General features: G+C 38.2%; 1 pseudogene; it reads right to left on the bottom strand.

Annotated features, from left to right (window-relative positions):
- Nucleotides 1–16717: 16717 nt before the first annotated feature.
- Nucleotides 16718–16834, bottom strand: LOC128564198 (uncharacterized; annotated as a pseudogene).
- Nucleotides 16835–21217: the final 4383 nt, after the last annotated feature.

Here is a 21217-nt window from a genome sequence, read left to right as displayed (position 1 = left end):
TGAGCCCCACTGCCCGCAACAGCAAGCCAGTCCCACAACTTGGCCTTTCTGTCCATAGTCAGCTTTAAGTTGACTGTAGTTCTGACTGACATGCTGATTCAACCTCCTGAGAGATCCTGAGCCAGAATCCCCAGGTAAGCTGTTCTTAAATTCCTGAACCACAACAGAAATTACGAGATAATAAATATTTATCATATTAATTTACTCGATTTCAGGTAATTTCTTTTTTTTTTTTTGAGAAATCAAATGACTGGCATTTATTCATTAACCACCATTTGTTTACTTTCCTAAAACTTCTATTTGCACTCTGCAGCCAAAGCAAAGAGGCTACTAGTGATGAGCAAGAAAAGTCTGAGGTATTTATTTCCCTGGCTCCTTTGCTATTTGACAAAAGTTAACAGGGGCTCCACTTCTCACCTGAAGTCTCTTACTCCTCCATGCCAGTAACCTTTCCTTTTGTTTTTTTTTTTTTTTTGGCCGGGGCTAGGTTTGAACCCGCCACCTCCGGCATATGGGACCGGCGCCCTACTCCTTGAGCCACAGGCGCCGCCCTCCTTTTGCCCTATCTTCAGGCCCAGTGGTGGTAGGGGCTCCCCACTGACTAGTTTTGGGGGACTTTATTTTGACTATTTAATTTCCTTTAATCCTGCTCACAAACTTGCCAGTATTTTCCTCATTAAGCTCTTCTCAATTTTCTCACTAGAATATACCATCTATGTTCTGTGCTGACCACGGGGTGAGTCCTATTTTTTCATTCTTCTTTTTTTTTTTTTTTTTAATTTGGCCGGGGCTGGGTTTGAACCCGCCACCTCTGGCATATGGGACCGGCGCCCTACCCGCTGAGCCACAGGCGCCACCCCCTATTTTTTCATTCTTATGATTTAACAAAGAGATTTTTTTTTTTTTAATTCATAGCTGTGTACATTTCAGGTAATTTCTAATACAATTAGATAATTAATTCACTGATGCACCTTCCAAATAAAGTACAATTTTTATTCAAGAGACCTTAGCATAACAAATATGCCAATCACTGAAAGCTATCTGTAATAAATGATTCTTGACATTAATATTAGTTATAATAGTGTAGTACTTGATATGTACTATGCATGTTACTGACATGAAAACATAGCCTTTGAATATCAGTCTTAATATATAGCTATTAAGCAGAGTGGCCAACATTTTAATCCATATCCCTCTGATTACAAGTCATATGCTCTTTATTAACCTATTACATTTTTAAAAAAAATTTTTTTTTTTGAGACAGTTTTACTCTGTCACACCAGGCTAGAGTGCCATGGTGTCATAGCTCACAGCAACCTCAAACTCGTGGGCTCAAGCAATCCTCTGCCTCACCCTCCCAAGTAGCTGGGACTACAGGTGTCTGCCATAATGCCCAGCTACTTTTTCTAGTTTGAGTAGAGATGGAGTCTTGCTCTTAGGCTGGAACTCCTGAACTCAAGCAATCCATCCACTTCAGCCTCCCAGAGTGCTAGGATTACAGATATGAGCCACCACACCCAGCCTGGCCTTTAAATTTTTGAAAATTGTTATCTCCTTTGAGTCTTTTTTTTCTGCACCAAGCCACATACCTTCAGTTTTTCCTAATCTACTTCCTCAGAATGCATTTATGTTTGACAATGTGCCATTTAACATTTACTCCCAGAATTAAAAATAATTTTATAAAATTACAATAAAATTATTTCTTTTCTTCTTTTTTTATTAAATCATAGCTGTGTACATGAATGCAATCATGGGGCACCATACACTGGTTTTATAGACCATTTGACATATTTTCATCACACTGGTTAACATAGCTTTCCTGGTATTTTCTTAGTTACTGTGTTAAGACATTTATATTCTACATTTACAAAGTTTCACATGTAACCTTGTAAGATGCACCGTAGGTGTAATCCCACCAATCACCCTCCCTCTGTCCATCCTCCCCCCTCCCTAGACTCCCTATCCCTCTCCCCCATATTCTTAGGTTATAACTGGGTTATAGCTTGCATATGAAAGCCATAAATTAGTTTCATAGTAGGGCTGAGTACATTGGATACTTTTTCTTTCATTCTTGAGATACTTTACTAAGAAGAATATGTTCCACCTCCATCCATGTAAACATGAAAGAGATAAATTCTACATTTTCTTTAAGGCTGCATAATATTCATGGGGTTTATACCACAATTTATTAATCCATTCGTGGATCAATGGGCACTAGGGCTTTTTCCATGACTTAGCAATTATGAATTGGGCTGCAATAAATATTCTGGTACAAATATCTTTGTTATAATGTGATTTTTTGGTCTTCTGGGTATATACCTAATACAGGAATTATAGGATTGAATGGCATATCTATTTTTAGATCTCTACGTGTTCTCCAAACATCTTTCCAAAAGGAATGTATTAATTTGCATTCCCACCAGCAGTGGAGAACTATTCCCTTTGCTCCACATCCACACCAACATCTCTGGTCTTGGGATTTTGTGATATGGGCTAATCTTATGGAGTTAGATGATATCTCAAAGTAGTTTTGACTTGAATTTCTCTGATGATTAAGGATGATGAGCATTTTTCATATGTCTGTAGGCCATGTGCCTGTCTTCTTCAGAGAAGTTTCTCTTCAAGTCCCTTGCCCAGCCTGCATTGGGATCACTTGTTCTTTTCTTGCTTATACGTTTGAGTTCTCTGTGGATTCTGGTTATTAAACTTTTGTCGGAGACATAACCTGCAAATATCTTCTCCCATTCTGAGGGCTGTCTGCTTGCTTTACTCTCTGTGTTCTTGGCTGTGCAGAAGCTTTTTAGTTTGATCAGGTCCCAGTAGTGTATTTTTGAAGCTGCTTCAATTGCCTGGGGGGGTCTCCTCATAAAATACTCGCCCAGACCAATTTCTTCAAGAGTTTTTCCTATACTCTCTTCTAGTATTTTTATAGTTTCATTCTTAAGTTTAAATCTTTAATCCAGTGAGTCTATCTTAGTTAATGGTGAAAGGTGTGGGTCCAGTTTCAGTCTTCTACAGGTCGCCAGCCAGTACATCCACCACTGTTTGTTAAATAGGGAATCTTTTCCCCCACTGAATGTTTTTACTTGGCTTGTCAAAGATCAAATAATGATAAGTAGCTGGGTTAATCTCTTGGTTCTCTATTCTATTCCATACATCTACCTCTCTGGTTTTGTGCCAGTACCATGCTGTTTTGATCACTATTGATTTATAGTATACTCTGAGGTCCAGTAGCATGATTCCTCCTGCTCTGTTTTTATTTCTGAGTAATGTCGTGGTTATTCGAGTTTTTTCTGATTCCATATAAAACTAAGTATTATTTTTTCAAGATCTTTAAAGTATGACAGTGGAGCTTTAATAGGGATTGCATTAAAATTGTATATTTCTTTGGGTAATATGGACATTTTAACAAAGTTGATTGTTCCCAGCCATGAGCATGGTATGTTATTCCATTTGTTAACATTTTCAGCTATTTCTTTTCTTAGAGTTTCATAGTTCTCTTTATAGAGATCTTTCAAGTCATTCGTTAGATAAACTCCCAAATATTTCATCTTCTTTGGCACTACTGTGAAAAGAATAGAGCCCTTAACTGTTTTTTCAGCTTGACTATTGTTGGTATATATAAAAGCTACCGATTTATGAATGTTAGTTTTGTAACCTGAGACACTGCTGTATTCCTTGATCACTTCTAAGAGTTTTGTAGTAGAATCCCTGGTGTTAACCAGATATACTATCATATCATCTGCAAAGAGCGAAAGTTTGATCTCTTCTGATCCTATGTGGATACCCTTAATCGCCTTTTCTTCTCTAATTGCGATGGCTAAAACTCCCATTACAATGTTAAAGAGCAATGGAGACAATGGCAATCTTGTCTGTTTCCTGATCTGAGTGGAAATGATTTAAATTTAACTCCATTCAATACCATATTGGTTGTGGGTTTGCAGTAGATGGCTTCTATCAGTTTAAGAAATGTCCCTTCTATACCAATTTTCTTAAGTGTTGTGATCATGAAGGGATGCTGGATATTATCAGAAGCTTTTTCTGCATCAATTAAGAGAATCATATGGTCTTTGTTTTTTAATTTGTTTATGTGGTGAATTATATTTATAGATTTACATATATTGAACCAGCATTCGGACCCTGGGATAAAACCAACTTGGTCATGATGTATAATTTGTTTGATGTGTCTCTGGAATCTGTTTTAGGATCTTGTTGAATATTTTTACATCTATATTCATTAATGATATTGGTCTGTAATTTTCTTTTCTTGTTCAGTCTTTTCCTGGTTTGGGGATCAGAGTGATGTTTGCTTCATAGAATGTAAAGGGTAGTCTTCCTTCTTTTTCTACCTTTTGGAACAGGTTGAGTAATATAGGTACTAGTTACTCTTTAAAGGTTTGGTAGAATTCTGACATGAAGCCATCTGGTCATGGGCTTTTCTTTTTAGGGAGATTTTGTATGGTTGATGCTATTTCAGAACTTGATATAGGCCTATTCAACATTTCCACTTGATTCTGGCTAAGTCTTGGAAGGTGACGTGCTTCCAAGTATTTGTCACTTTCCTCCAGATTTTCATATTTCTGAGAATAAAGTTTCTTGTAATATTCATTAAGGATTTTTTGAATTTCTGAGGAGTCTGTTGTCATTTCATCTTTGTCATTTCTCATTGATGACATTAGAGATTTTACTCTTTTTTTCCTGGTAAGGTTAACCAAAGGTTTATCTATTTTATCGACCTTTTCAAAAACCAACTTTTTGATTTATTGATCTGTTGCATAATTCTTTTGTTTTCAATTTCATTTAATTCTGCTCTAATTTTCGTTATTTCTTTTCTTCTACTGGGTTTGGGGTTGGAATGTTCTTCCTTTTCCAGTTGCTTGAAATGTCCCATTAACTTGTTAACTTCCTCTCTTTCCGTTCTCTTGAGGAAGTTTTGCAGTGCTATAAATTTCCCTGTTAGGACTGCCTTTGCGGTATCCCAGAGGTTCTGATAATTCATGTCTTCATTGTCACTATGTTCCAAAAATTTGGCAATTTCCTTCTTAATCTCATCTCTGACCCAGCTATCATTCAGCATAAGGTTATTTAACTTCCATGTTTTTGTATGTGTATGCAGATTCCTACTGTTACTGAGTTCAAATTTTATTCCGTGATGGTCCAAGAAGATGCAAGGAATAATTTCTATTCCTTTAAATTTACTGAGGTTAGACTTGTGACCTAAGATGTGACCAATTTTGGAGTATGTTCTGTGGGCTGATGAGAAGTATGTGTATTCAGTTTTGTTGGGATGAAATGTTCTGTAGATGTCTGCTAAATCCAAATGTTGGATGATTAGGTTTAAATCTAAAATTTCTTTGCTCAGCTTCTTATTGGAGGATCTATCCAACACTGCCAAAGGATTGTTAAAATCTCCAACTATTATGGAGATGGAGGAAAATAAGTTCCTCATGTCTGTTAGAGTTTGTCTTTTAAATTGAGGTGCATTCTGGTTGGGTGCATAAATATTAATAATTGAAATCTCATCATATTGAGTATTACCCATAACAAATATGAAGTGACCATTCTTATTCTTCCTTACTTTTGTTGATTTAAAGCCTATTGAATCTGCAAATGGAATTGCAACACCTGCTTTTTTCTGATTACCATTTGCCTGAAATATGGACGACCATCCTTTCACCCTGAGCGTATATTTATCTTTTAAGGTAAGATGTAATTCTTGTATGCAGCAAATATCTGGCCTGAGTTTTTGTATCCAGTCAGCCAACCGGTACGCCTTTAGAGGACAGTTCAAGCCATTCACGTTAATGGAGAATATAGATAAATCTGGTAAAATTTTGAGTATCGAGTTCTTCAAAAGTCCAGTGGATATTTTTAATCCGTTCACCGATATGGAAGTTGGAGTTTGATAAAAAGTTTCTGGGTGAGTTTGCTTTTGTGGTAGAGGATTGGGCTGGTCATTATGGAGGATAGATCTGAGACTATCCTGAAGAGCTGGTTTGGGTTATGGCAAATTTCTTCAACATGTGAATGTCATTAAAGTATTTAATTTCTCCATCATAAATGAGACTCAGTTTAGCTGGATACAGGATCCCAGGTTAGCTGGGTTGAAAGTTATTTTGTTTTAGGGGATTAAAAGTTGATGACCACCCTCTTCTGGCTTGAAAAGTTTCAGCAGAGACATGTGCAGTCGTTCTCATATTCTTCCTTTTGTAGGTAATGGACTTCTTACATCTAGCTGCTTTCAGAATTTTCTTCTTCATATTAACTTTAGTGAAGTTAATTATGATGTGCCTGGGGGATGTCTTATTCAGGTTGAGTCAGGCTGGGGTTCTGAAACTGTCTGCTATCAGAATTTTAGAATCTCTTGGCATGTCTGAAAAGTTCTCTTTCATAATTTCATGGAGAAGGGCCTCTGTGCCTTGTGAAGCTACTTCATCACTTTCAGGGATTCCAATGAGGCAGATATTAACCTTCTTTAAATTATCCCAGAGTCTGAGAGAGTGATCCATTTTTGCTCTCCATTTCTCTTCCTCTTTGAGAGTTTGGGAGCGTTCAAAAGCTTTGTCTTCAATGTCAGAAATCCTTTCTTCTGTTTGCTCCACTCTGTAACTGAGGGATTCTACTGTATTTTTCAGATCTTTGAGGGCTGCAAATTCTTGCTTCAATGTGTCAAAATCTTTGGTGGTTTTGTCTTTAAATTCATTGAATTCTTGAGACAGCTTTTTAATATCTTTTTTTTATTGTTAAATTATAGGTGTGTACATTAGTGCAATCAAGGGGTACAATGTGCTGGTTTCACATACAATCTGAAATGTTCTCATCAAACTGTTCAACGTAGCCTTCATGGCATTTTCTTAGTTATTGTCTGTAGACATTTCTATTCTGCATTTAGTAGGTTTCGCCTGTACACATTCTAAGATGCACCGTAAGTGTGGCCCCACCCATTACCCTCCCTCCACCCTATCCTCCCCCCTCCCTTCCAATTCCTTGGCCCTTTCCCCATATTCTTGTGCTATAGTTGGGTTATACCCTTCATGTGAAAGCTATAAATTAGCTTCATAGTAGGGCTGAGTACATTGGATACTTTTTCTTCCATTCCTGAGATATTTTGCTAAGAAGAATATATTCCAGCTCTATCCATGTAAACATGAAAGTGGTAAAGTCTCCATCTTTCTTTAAGGCTGCATAATATTCCATGGTATACATGTACCACAATTTGCTAGTCCATTCGTGGGTTGATGGGCACTTGGGCTTCTTCCATGACTTAGCAATTATGAATTGGGCTGCAATAAACATTCTGGTACAGATGTCTTTGTTATATTGTGATTTTTGGTCTTCTGGGTATAAACCTAGTAAAGGAATTATAGGATCGAATGGCAGGTCTATTTTTAGGTCCCTAAGTATTCTCCAACATCCTTCCAGAAGGAACGTATTAGTGTGCATTCCCACACTAATGTGTAGAAGTGTGCCCTTCCCTTCACATCCACGCCAACATCTCTGGTTTTGGGATTTTGTTATGTGGGCTACTCTTACTGGGGTTAGGTGATATCTCAAAGTAGTTTTGACTTGCATTTCCCTGATGATTAAGGATGATGAGCTTTTTTTCATGTGTTTGTAGATCATGCATGTGTCTTCTTTAGAGATATTTCTCTTCAAGTACCTTGCCCACCCTGAGATGGGATCACTTGTTCTTTTCTGTGGATTCTGGTTATTAAACCTTTTTCAGAGGTGTAACCCGCAAATATTTTCTCCCATTCTGAGGGCTGTCTGGTTGCTTTATTTACTTTGTTCTTGGCTGTGCAGAAGCTTTTTAGTTTGATCAGGTCCCAGTAATGTATTTTTGATACTGCTTCAATTGCCTGGGGAGTCCTCCTCAAAATATTCACCCTGGCCAATTCCTTCAATAGTTTTCCTTGCACTTTCTTCAAGTATTTTTATAGTTTTGTGTCTTATGTTTAAATCTTTTATCCAGTGAGAGTCTATCTTAGTTAATGGTGAAAGGTGTGGGTCCAGTTTCAGTCTTCTACAGGTTGCCAGCCAGTTCACCCAGCACCCTTTGTTAAATAGGGAATCTTTTCCCCACTGAATGTTTTTACTTGGCTTGTCAAAGATCAAATAATGGTAAGTAGCCAGATTCATCTCTTGGTTCTCTATTCTGTTCCAGACATCTACTTCTCTGTTTTTGTGCCAGTGCCATACTGTTTTGATCACTATCGATTTATAGTACAGTCTGGGATCTGGTAGCATGATTCTTCCTGCTTTGTTTTTATTGTTGAGTAATGTTTTGGCTATTTGAGGTTTTTTTCTGATTCCATATAAAATGAAGAATTATTTTTTCAAGATCTTTACAATATGACAATGGAGCTGTAATAGGAATTGCATTAAAATTATATATTGCTTTGGGTAGTATAGACATATTAACAATGTTGATTCTTCCCAGCCATGAGCATGGTATGTTTTTCCATCTGTTAACATCTTCAGCTATTTCTTTTCTTAATGTTTCATAGTTCTCTTTGTAGAGATCTTTCGTGTCCTTTGTTAGGTATACTCCCAAATATTTCATCTTCTTTGGCACTACTGTGAAAGGAATAGAGTCCTTGACTGTTTTTTCAGCTTGGTTATTGTTGGTATATGTAAAGGCTATAGATTTATGGGTGTTGATTTTGTAGCCTGAGACATTTCTGTATTCCTTGATCACTTCTAAAAGTTTTGTAGTAGAATCCTTAGTGTTTTCCAGATATACGATCATATCATCTGCATAGAGTGAAAGTTTTATCTCTTGTGACCCTATGTGGATACCCTTGATCACCCTTTCTTCCCTAATTGCAATGGCTAGAACTTCCATTACAATGTTAAAGAACAATGGAGACAAGGGGCAACCTTGCCTGATTCCTGATCTAAGTGGAAATGATTTCAATTTAACTCCATTCAGTGCGATATTGGCTGTGGGTTTGCTGTAGATGGCCTCTATTAGTTTAAGAAATGTCCCTTCTTTACCAATTTTCTTAAGTGTTCTGATCATTAAGGGATGCTGGATATTATCAAAAGCTTTTTCTGTGTCAATTGAGAGAATCATATGGTCTTTAGTTTGTTTATGTGCTGAATTACATTTATAGATTTACGTATATTGAACCAGCCTTGAGACCCTGAGATGAATCCCACTTGGTCATGATGTATAATTTTTTTGATGTCTTGTTGGATTCTGTACATTAGGATCTTATTGAGTATGTTTGCATCAATACTCATTAGTGATATTGGTCTATAATTTTCCTTTCTTGTTATGTCTTTCCCTGGTTTGGGGATCAAGGTGATGTTTGCTTCGTAGAATGTATAGGGTAATATTCCTTATTTTTCTGTATTTTGGAAGAGGTTTAGTAATATAGATCCTAGTTCTTCTTTAAAAGTTTGGTAGAATTCTGACATAAAGCCATCTGGTCCTGGGCTTTTCTTTTTAGGGAGATTTTATACAGATGATTCTATTTCAGAACTTGATATAGGCCTGTTCAACATTTCCACTTAATTCTGGCTAAGTTTTGGTAGGTGGCATACTTCCAGGTATTGGTTGATTTCTTTCAGATTTTCATATTTCTTAGAGTAGAGTTTCTTGTAGTATTCGTTAAGGATTTTTTTAATTTCTGAGGGGTCTGTTGTTATTTCATCGTTATCATTTCTGACTGATGAAATTAGAGATTTTACTCTTTTTTCTGGTTAGGTTGGCCAAAGGTTTATCTGTTTTATTGATCTTTTCAAAAAACAAACTTTTGGATTTATTGATCTGTTGTATAATTCTTTTGTTTTCAATTTCATTTAATTCTGCTCTGATTTTGGTTATTTCTTTTCTTCTGCTGGGTTTGGGGTTGGAATGTTCTTCCTTTTCCAGTTGCTTGACATGTCCTATTAAGTTATTAACTTCCTCTCTTTCTGTTTTCTTGAGGAAGTTTTGCAGTGCTATAAATTTCCCTCTTAGGACTGCCTTTGCAGTATCCCAAGGTTCTGATAATTCGTGTCTTCATTGTTGTTTTGTTCCAAAAATTTAGTGATTTCCTTCTTAATCTTGTCTATAACCCATCTATCCTTCAGCATAAGGTTGTTTAGCTTCCATGTTTTTATATGGGTATGCAGGTTCCTGTTGTTAATGAGTTCAACTTTTGTTCCATGATGTTCTGATAAGATGCAAGAAATAATTTCTATTTTTTTTAATTTGCTGAGTTTAGATTTGTGGCCTAGGATGTGGTCGATTTTGGAGTCAACTTTTGAATTTCTCCTCGAATTCCTAATTCCAACTATTGAATTGGTCCTCGAATTTTTAATTCAAAATTTTCCTCCATTCTATTAATCTTGTTTGCAATCCAAATTCTGAATTTGATTTCTGACATCTTGGCTAGCTGTTTATGAATGGGATCTTCAGTTACATCTGCCATATCTTTCCTTGGGGGGGTTGATCTACTCTGGTTATTCATGTTACCAGAGTTTTTCTGCTGATTCTGCCACATGATTATTTTATACCCTTTGACTTTTCCCCTGGAGCTTTGCCAAGGACCCATACAGTGCTACGGCCTGAGAAACTGGGGACCTGTTTCGTGTGTTGAGGCCAAGTGACTCTGTCTTGTTTTCAGCTGGTCTCTGCAGTTAAGTCACCCCGCCCCCCACATGCAACAATTGGAAAAGGAAAATCAAACCTCCTACAACCACACACCCAGAGCACCACTTGGATAGTCCTCAGGTGATTAGCTCAGTTCAAAAGGTCCAAATCAATTGTCTCAGTCAGCACCTGTCTCAGGTGGAAGAATTTAAAAGGTCTCTGGCAACTAGACTGCAGGGGTCTGCTGACAACTCAAATATGACTTGCTCCGGTGCTCCGTGAGGTCAGGAGGATCTACTCAGCAAATAGATTAGTCTGGGAAGGTTGATGCACCTCTGTCATACCTCACCTTACACCTCTGTCACACCCAGTCACTGATAACCCCGCAGGGCTGTGACCCAGTTGCCTCCAATAAGTAGATACTCCAGGGGTTTGCACCTGCCTGAATCAAAAGGAAATTTATGTCTCCTCAGCCAGGCTGCTGCTCTCTGCCTCTATCTGGCAGGGGGAGGTGAGGCCTGACAACCTCGGGGGCTGGGAGGGTGTTCACTCAGTTCCAGCCCCACCCCTGATTGATGTTACTGACCAAACAGAACAACTTTACGGAATTTGTTTCTGTCCCAGCTAAATTCTCCTGCAGAAGAGAAGCTGTTTTGAGTTCACAGAACCTGCACCTCAGGCCCTGTCTTTGCTTCTACAGGTTTGTATTTGCAGCATGGTTAGCTATCAGTTCTAGCCTCCTGCCCTCCTTTGTCTAGGTTGATGATCCCCTGGGGGCTGGGTGTGTCTTAGGCTCAGTAAAGTGGTCCTCTGGGTCAGCCCTGCCCTGGAAGTCTGCCAGGACTGCACATGCATTTTCTAATCCCCACGCTCCACCCCGGCCAGTATCAATCACCTCAGGCAAACCCTTTACTCACGGGGCCTGCGTTTCTGTCCCAGATCTGTTCCACCAGTGGTTGCCACCTGAGAAGATGCCCAGCCTCATCTGGTTGCCCAGAGAGACAGGGGATGTGACTCTGGAATATCCAGCAGTGAGCCCTATTGTTGCCAAAACGGCTGCTGCTCTGCGCCTGGGGGCATGGCCAGTCCCGCGTGGTTTCCTCTCAGCCGACCGTCCTCTCCTCAGTCCCGTGCTACAGAATCAGCACTGACCAGCTGCAGTCCAGGCCCTGTCCACACCCCTTGAGAAATCACCCAAGAATCTGGACTCCGGGGGGGACAGGCCTCCAGACCTCAGAGTGAGAGTGGAGGAGAGTGGTGGGAGCTCAGAATTGCAGGTAGTGGATATATACAATTTTACACAGTTTTATGCCTGGCAGGAGAGTGTCATGGCACCCTAGTAGGGGAAGTAGGTCCAGTTTTTAGAGGGTCTCTCCCATGGAGTATAATGGGAGGTCTTTTGAACTCTGCTCATTTGTTTATGGTGTACTCTGAGCCATTCTCATGGGGCAAGGGATCCCATCTGCTTAGTGATGGATTTTGTACCTTTTGTTTGTATCTTTGGGGTCGCAGTTCGCCTCAGCAGGGTTGATGTGCGTTCTTCAACCTTCTCTCTTGTAGCAGCTCTAATCTGCCAGGTTACTTGCTAAATTTCTGTCCTTTAACTCTCCTTCTGGATGGGAGCCTCTGTGGAAAGCTGGCTTCAGTCAGCCATCTTGTCTCCTCTCGGTAAAATTATTTCTTATCATTATGTATATATTATCTACTTGGAAATGAAGACTGGGTTTATTAGCTACATCACACCCTTAACTCATATTAAGACCATGGTCAACTAAAATTTCTAAGTCTTCCATGTGAATGTGGTCATACGAAGGTTTCCTTTTTCTACATGCAGGCCTTTATTTTAATAAAGACAGTGCTAAGAAAATGAAAAGCAATCCACAAACTGAAATATTTCTAAACATATATCCAACAGAGTATTTATCTATCTCTAGAATATATTGAGAACTCATCTCTCTGTCAATAATTTTGACAAAAATAGGTGATAGGCAAGAGATTTGAACATACATTTTACCAATGAAGATACATAGCTAGAAAAATCATATGAAAAGATGCTCAACATCATTAATCATTACTAAAATTAATAAAAAACCACAATGAGATATCAGTATACACCCACTACAATGATGAAAATAAAAAAAAACACTAACCATACCAAATATTGGCAAGTATGTAGAGCAATTGCTCTCTCACACACTGCTCGTAAGAATGTAAAATGACACAAGAGGTTCTCTACTGTTGTTGGAATAGCCATTGTCTTTAATTGTTGGAAGCAGTTTGGTAGTTAGCAAAATAGTTAACATACACCTACCATACATCTCAGCCATTTTTCTCCTTTGTATTTATCAAAAAGTGAAAGCACAAATACATACAATTATGGGTACAAAAATGGTCAAACAGGATCATTTGTAATAGCCAAAATGTTATAAACAACCCAAATGGACATTCAACAGGTGAATGGATAAATCAGAGGTGGGTAAACTGCAGCCTTAAGGCCACATGTATCCTTTTAGTTCCTTAAGTAAAGCCTTTTGACTATATCCAAATTCTTAGAACAAATTCTTTAATTTTTATTAATACATATTTGTTCATTAATGATATTTTTATTTTACTTTTTAAGTAAACTTATTTAAAATACCAAAGAATAAACTAAATTGCAATAAAATAATCCTTCCAGATTAACCAGCACAATTTTGACATTCGTCAGCCATAAGGGTTAAATCGATGGCTATTATGCTCTTATTTAGTTCTAACTTCCCTTGCCTGTCTGGGTCCATTACCACACAAGAATGGCTGGCGAGAGTTTATGGGGGTCAAGTATGCTGGTCTGTTATAAGCTTTTGACAACAGTACACTGTTTCTGTTTTAAGTGGAATTTGAATAGTTGCACAGCTAAACAGTATTTTAAAATTCTGTCTGCTTAATAACCCATCATGCTGTAGAAGACCGTGCTGAAGGAAGAAAGCAGATTTTTAAATGAGGGTTGAGAATTGCATTATTATTTTGTTTCTACTAAAGCTAACATTAAATAAACTCAAAGTTCATCAGCATTATAACACTCATAAGAACCACAGATATTTTAAATTAGAGGAAGAGGCACTAAATGTTGTATTCTATAAATTAAAAGATTAAAAGCAAAAGCACATGTATATCTTTTTGACTCTTAGGTGGATAATCACTTGGGATGACTAATTATTAAGGAATAAATTTATTTACTTAAGTATATTCAAATACAATTCCTTTAAGTTCCTGGAAGAAACACATTTTATAACATTGTCATAAACTGTTTGATGTAGAGGAAATTTAATACTGCAGCATGTGAAATAAAATAATTTTTACCTTCATTGCTTTCAAAAAGACACAATAAAGCAAAAACCTAATTAAAATATTTTTAAAAAAAAATAAAAGCAAAGACAATTTTTTAAGCAGCATTAAGACCTGGAAATATCACTGCAGCAATTTACAAAGTAACTTATATACTCAGGGAAAAAATGGGAAGCCATTTAGTGATGTAGAAACTATGAAAAAGGCTCAGCACCTGTAGCTCAAGCGGCTAAGGCGCCAACCACACACACAGGAGCTAGGGGGGTTCCAATCCAGCCTGGGCCACCAAACAACAATGACAACTATAACCAAAAAAAATAATAATAACCGGGCATTGTGGCGGGCGCCTGTAGTCCCAGCTCCTTGGGAGTCTGAGGCAAGAGAATCGCTTACAACCAAGAGTTCAAGGTTGCTGTGAGCTGTGACACCACAGCACTCTACCCAGGGTGACAGCTTGAGGAAAAAAAGAAACTGTGAAAGAATGCACTGAAGTGGTAGGATGCTTAGACTCCCAATAACATTTCAAAATACAAACAACTGCCTCTGGCAAGGAGAACCATAACTGATCAGCAGCATAAATTAGCCTTCAACTTAACAGAACTTCATGCAATACTTCAAAAGGAAAATAGATATTCTTCAATGGATTTGGATGAATCAACTGATAATATGACTCACTTGGCACAGGTTTTATACTTCATTGGAGTCAAAAAGAGCACCCTTGTGGATGGAACATAGAGAATATCTTCAACAACTTTCAAAATAGGGCAGCGCCTGTGGCTCAGTGTGTAGGGCGCCAGCCCCATATACTGGAGGTGGTGGCAGGTACAAACCTGGCCCCAGCCAAAAACTTCTAAAAAAGAAAGAAAGAAAAGAAAACTTTCAAAATAAATGTCATAAAGTTGGACTGAATTTAGTAAATTTAGTGAGTATATATAAGATGGTGCCCCTTCCGTGACAGGAAAATCTGAAGGATTTATTGCATAGCTAAAAAAAACAAAAAAAAGTATTAACAGATGCAAATGCTCTCATTTCTTTCTTTTTTTTTTTTTTGAGGCAGAGTTTCACTATGTCACCTTCAGTAGAGTGCCATGTGCCATGGCATCACAGCTCACAGCAACTTCAAACTCTTGGTTGTAAGCGATTCTCTTGCCTCAGTCTCCCAAGTAGCTGGAACTACAGGCGCCCACCACAATGCCTGGCTATTTTTTACTGCAGTTTTCATTGTTGTTTAGCTGGCCCAGGCCGGATTCAAACTTGCCAGCCTTGGTGTATGTGGCTGGTGCTATAACCACTGTGATAGAGGTACCGAGCCTCTCATTTCTTTTTACTGTATCTTGCATCAGCAAAATCTCTGTGGGGAAGCTACTGTTTTAAGTGACACTTCTCAGTAAGTTATAAGTGTTAACTATATTCTTGGCCAGGCATGGTGGCTCACACCTGTAATCCTAGCTCTCTGGAAGGCAAAGGCAGGTGAATTGCCTGAGCTCTCCAGTTAGAGACCAGTGTGAGCAAGAGCAAAACCTCGCTTCTAAAAATAGCCGGGCATTGTGGTGGGCACCTGTAGTCCCAGCTACTCAGGAGGCTGAGGCAAGTGAATTGCTTGAGCCCAAGAGTTAGAGGTTGCTGTGAGCTATGATGCCACAGCACTCTACTGAGGGTGACAAAGTGAGACTCTGTCTCAAAAAAGAAAGAAAGAAAAGAAATACATATTCTTGCCAAGGCAACATGGCATCATCAGTTTAGCAATATGCTGAAGTTAAATGATGAGGTAGGTATTCAGTGTGAATTTAATGTATCATTCTAAAGTGTGTTGGCTATCATAGGGACAGGTATTAGCCAAATTATATTTCCGTGAGAACAGTTAAATTTTATGATTCTCTGTGAGAACAGATAGTTAAATTTAATGATGAATAGAATCAGAGGCTCGCTATCTGTAGCTCAGTGGCTAGGGCACCAGCCACATACACCAAGACTGGCAAGTTCAAACCTGGTTCCTGCCTGCCAAACAAGAATGACAACTACAACAACAAAAAAAAAAAATAGCTGGGTGTTGTGGTGGGTGCCTGTCGTCCCAGATACTTGGGAGACTGAGGCAAGAGAATCGCTTAAGCCCAAGAGTTTGAGGTTGCTATAAGCTGTGACACCACGGCACTCTACCAAGAGCGACATACCAAGACTCTATCTCAAAGAAAAGAAAAAGAATAGAATCAGCAATATGAAAATTTGAAAAAATATTTCTGTAGGAATGCAGCATTTCTATGTGATAGGATGTCAAATGAAAACAACTTGAAGAAGTAGGGCGCCAGCCCCATGTACCAGAGGTGGGGGGTTCAAACCCAGTCCTGGCCAAAAAAGAAAACAACTTGAATATTTCTTTGCAAGGTTAAACTAGGTCTACATATGATATATAGCAAAAAATCCAAACATTTCAAAAAAAGCTATCTTCTTTCAATACAAAAGGAAAATTTGGATGAACATTTTCCCTAGTTAGCAAAGGTCACTGATGAGCAGGATAATATGTGCAAATTATTTGAAGAATATGCAGCTGTATAAACCAATTAATTGGAGAATACAATGAAAAGTTCATTGACTTTGAGAATCACACCCAAATTAGTATTTCAACCTCACCTAGTTAACACCACAGCAATTCTTTTAGTTTGTTTGTTTTTTTTGCAGTTTTTGGCCAGGGCTGGGTTTGAACCCGCTGCCGGCATTACTCCTTTGACCCACAGGCGCCACCCACACCAAGGAAATTCTAAAGAACTACAAGTGGAATTGATTGCACTTTCAGTAACTGACATTTTTTTTTAACGTAATATTCCTTAAATGTATAAAAACTCATACTTAGCAATGAGTTCTGGGTTGCAAAAGAGGATTTTTTTTTTTTTTGCACTTGTCTCTAAGTCAGTAACTGACATTTTAAAGTCATTGTTTGATGTTGAGAAAGATCCAATTGAAACATGGAAAAATGCAGTAGAATATTCATGCCTTTGGTACATATGCCTGAAAAATGCTTTCCAACTAAATTCAGACACAACAAAGTCATTAAAACATTTATTAACCTTAAAATTAACAAAATAGGCCAGGCATGGTGGCTGATGCCTGTAATCCTAGCACTCTGGGAGGCCAAGGCGGGTAGATCCCTTAGCTCAGGAGTTTGAGACAACCCTGAGCAAGAGTGAGACCCTATCTCTACTAAAAATAGAGAAATTAGCCAGGTGCTGTGGCAGGCACTGGTAGTCCTAGCTATTTGGGAGACTAAGGCAAGAGAATCTCTTGAACCCAAAAGTTTGAGATTGGTGTGAACTATGATGATGCCATGGCCTTCTTCCCAGAGCAACAGAGTGAAATTTTGTCTCAAAAATAAATAAATAAATAAATAAATAAGCCAGGTGTGGTGGTGGCTCATGCCTGTAATCCTAGCACGTTGGGAGGTGGAGGCAGGTAGATAGCCTCAGCTCAAGAGTTAGAGACCAGCCTGAGCAACAGTAAGACCCTATCTCTAAAAAAAAAAAAAGAGAAAAAAAATCCTGATGTTGTGACAGGCACCTGTGGTTCCAGCTTCTTGGGAGACTGAGGCAAGAGGATCTCTTGAGCCCAAGAGTTTGAGGTTGCTGTGAGCTATCATGCCATGACACTCTATCGAGGGCAAGAAAGTGAGATTCTTGCCTCACTAAATAAATAAATAAATAAAATTAACAAAATAGTTTTCATTTTTTGAAATTAATTAAGTACATAATAGTTTCTTGAATACAGCCTTTTTTGATTACAGCTAAATTAATGCAGCCTTCCAAAAAGGCTAAAAGATTGGCTACCCCTGGGATAAATTTTGAAACAGACATGTAATGGAATAGTACTCAGGAATAAAAGAAGAAACTGTTAATATATACAACATATTCATTTTTGGAATAAAATCCAAATAATTGTTCTGAGTGAAACAAACCCAAATAAAAGAACGACATTGTGTAATTCCACTAATATAAAATTCTAGAAAACGCATACTAATGCTTAGTGACAGAGAGCAGATTAGCAGATACAGGCAAACAGAATTGTAGGGTTGTATGGGATTACAAAGGAGCATGAGAAAACTTTTGAGGGTGGCAAAAATGTTATCTTAATAGTGATAGTTTCATAGATATACATATTTCAAAATTTAAATTATAAAATTAAAATCTGCACAATTCATTGTACATCGATTATATCTCAATAAATCTTTTTAAAGTAGGAGTAAGGCTTGGCACCTGTGGCTCAAGCGGCTAGAGCGCCAACCACATATATTGGAGCTGGCAGGTTTAAATCCAGCCTGGGCTCACCAAACAGCTACAACCCAAAAATAGCCGGGCATTGTGGCAGGCGCTTGTGGTCCCAGCTACTTTGGAGGCTAAGGCAAAAGCCTGGCTTAAACCTAAGAATTTGAGGCTGCTGTGAGCTATGACGCCATGGCACTCTACCCAGGGCAACATAATGAGACTCTGTCTCAAAAACAAATAAAAAATAAAGTAGGAGTAAATTAGATACACACACGCGCACACACACACACCTAAAAAAGAGTCCACAATGTCACAGTAGCATATTTCATAAGAACTAAAAAGTAGAAACAATCTAAATGTCTTTCAGCCGATGAATAGATAAATAAAATTAGGCATATCCGTATAATGGCTTACTATTTGGCAATACAAAGTAATGAAATAATGATACATGCAACATATGCCTGGGGATCAGAAAAACCTGGAGGGACCTTAAGCATATACCTCTTTGATGGCTAACGCAGAATTCTAGGTGTCCTGTCTAAGCATTGAAGGAGTGCCTTAGCTCAGAGTCAATCTGCAAAAAGAAGGAGAATATATATTTTTTTTCATTTTTGGGTCCAGGTCTTTAAGGTGATCTGTGTCAGCTCACTGACTGACTGCTGGGATAATACACCAGTCTTAAGTGAATACACACACAAGGAATAAACTCTTTGCAAAAATAATATGGAAAAGTCCCTAGACAAACAGATAACTGCAGTCCTCAACTAACAATAGCCAGTCAGGATGGCTCATGCTTCTAATCCTAGCATTCTGGGAGGCCAAAGCAGGAAGATTGCTCGAGGCCAGGAGTTCAAATCTGGCCTGAGTAAGAACAAGACCCCATCTATACAAAAAATGGAAAAGTTACCTGAGTGTGGTGGAGCACACCAGCAATCCCAACTACTTGGGAGGCTGAGACAGAAGGATCACTTGAACCCAGGAGTTTGGGGTTGCTGTGAGCTAAGCCGAGGCCACTGCATTCTAGCCTGGACAACAGAGTAAGACTGTTCTCAAAAAAAAAAAAAAAAAGCAACAGCCGTAAACCTTAGAGAAGGGAGAGTTACATTATAATATTCAAAATGTCCAGTTTTTGACCCCTCCCCAAAAAATCACAAGACATACCAAAAAACAGAAAAATATTGCCCATTCATAGGAAAAAAAGTGAAACAAAACATCCCTAAGGAAGCCCAAACATTGGACTTACTAGACAAAGACTTGAAGTCAATTATTTTAAATATGCTCAACTAAAGGAAACTCTGGAGAAATAATGTTTTTAAAGCAGGCGAACAATTTATGAAGAAACAAATCAATAAAGACAGAAATCATCAAAAGAAAACAAACTCCATTGTTGAAAACTGCAATTGCTGAAATACATTTGCCACAAGGAACAGCAGATTAGGAACAAGCCCAATATCAGCAGACTTAAAGATAGGACAACTTAAATTATCCAGGCTGAGGAACAGAAAGAAAACATAATATTATGCAGCCTTAAAGAAAGATAGAGACTTTACCTCTGTCATGTTTACATGGATGGAGCTGGAACATATTCTTCTTAGTAAAGTGTCTCAAGAATGGAAGAAAAAGTACCCAATGTACTCACCCTTATCATGAAACTAATGTAGGACCTTCACATGAAAGCTATAACCCAGTTACAACCTAAGAATAGGGAGAAGGAGGAAAGGGAGGGGAGGGAGGGGGGAGGTAGGTGGAGGGAGGGGGATTAATGGGATTACGCCTGCAGTGCATCTTACAAGGGTATATGTGAATCTTAGTAATTGTAGAATGTAAAGGTCTTAGCAAAATAACTAAGAAAATGCCAGGAAAGCTATGTTAACTAGTGTGATGAAAATGTGTCAAACGGTCTATGAACCAAGTGTATGATGCCCCATGATCATACTAATGTACACAGCTATGATTTAATAAAAAAATAAATAAATAAAAGAAAGAAAACATAATGAAAAAAACTGATTTTAATAAATGATTGAATAAATTAATGAAGGGAAAGAGACAAGTCAACTCACAAGAACTTATACATATATTCCATGCTCAAGATGTTGGAGCTACTTCTCCACTATTCCTCATACCTTATATGTGGGATGCACATAGTGACCTCCTTCCAAAGACCACAGTAGGAAGAGTTGAAAAGGGAAATGAGTAGAAAAACCTGACAAACACTATCAAGGGATCAAGGGATCAACAGTAATGAGTCATGTTGATAGTTATATACTTTTGATAGAAGTGATAAAAATGGCATTTTACTCTGTGGTGGTCTTCTCCAAAACTCATTAACAGTCTAATCATCAGAAAAACATCAAACAAATCCCAAATAATGAACATTCTACAAAACATTGGAACAGTATTCAAAACGATCAAGGTCATTGAAAACAAGGAAACTAGAGAAATTCTCACCGTCAAGAACATAAGGAGATGTGACAACTCAATGTAATATAGTATCTAGGATGGGCTCCTTTTGCAGAAAAAGGACAATAAGAAAAAGGTAAGGAAATGTGAATAAAGCATGAACTTTAGCTAATAATAGATCAATATTGATTTATTGATCATTACAAAGGTACCATACACTTGTATAGGCATGAGCCACCGTGCCCATCCAGAACATGAAAACTTCTTCAAAATGTCTATTAAACCAGGTGAGGTGGCTCACACCTATAATCCTAGCCCTCTGAGAGGCCGAGGTGGGTAGATCACTTGAGCTCATGAGTTTGAGACCAGCCTAAGCCAGAGCAAGACCTCATCTCTAAAAATAGCTCAGCAGTGTGGTGGGCACATGTAGTCCCAGTCTCTCAGGAGGCTCAGGCAAAAGGATCGCTTGAGCCCAAGAGTTTGAGGTTGCTGTGAGCTGTGACGCTATAGCACTCGACCAAGGGCAATAAAGTGAAACTCTGTTTCAAAAAAAAAAAATCACTATGCAACAGCATTGATTTTATTTAAACTTATATCATACCATATTGACATACCATTTTATATGTTGAAGGTTCATTTTTTTCCCTATTATTTTAAAGAC

The sequence above is a fragment of the Nycticebus coucang genome, chromosome 13 (assembly GCF_027406575.1).
Source record: "Nycticebus coucang isolate mNycCou1 chromosome 13, mNycCou1.pri, whole genome shotgun sequence".
Taxonomy (NCBI): domain Eukaryota; kingdom Metazoa; phylum Chordata; class Mammalia; order Primates; family Lorisidae; genus Nycticebus; species Nycticebus coucang.
Note: the sequence above shows the minus strand (reverse complement) of the source record. Positions and strands in the feature narration are given on the sequence as shown.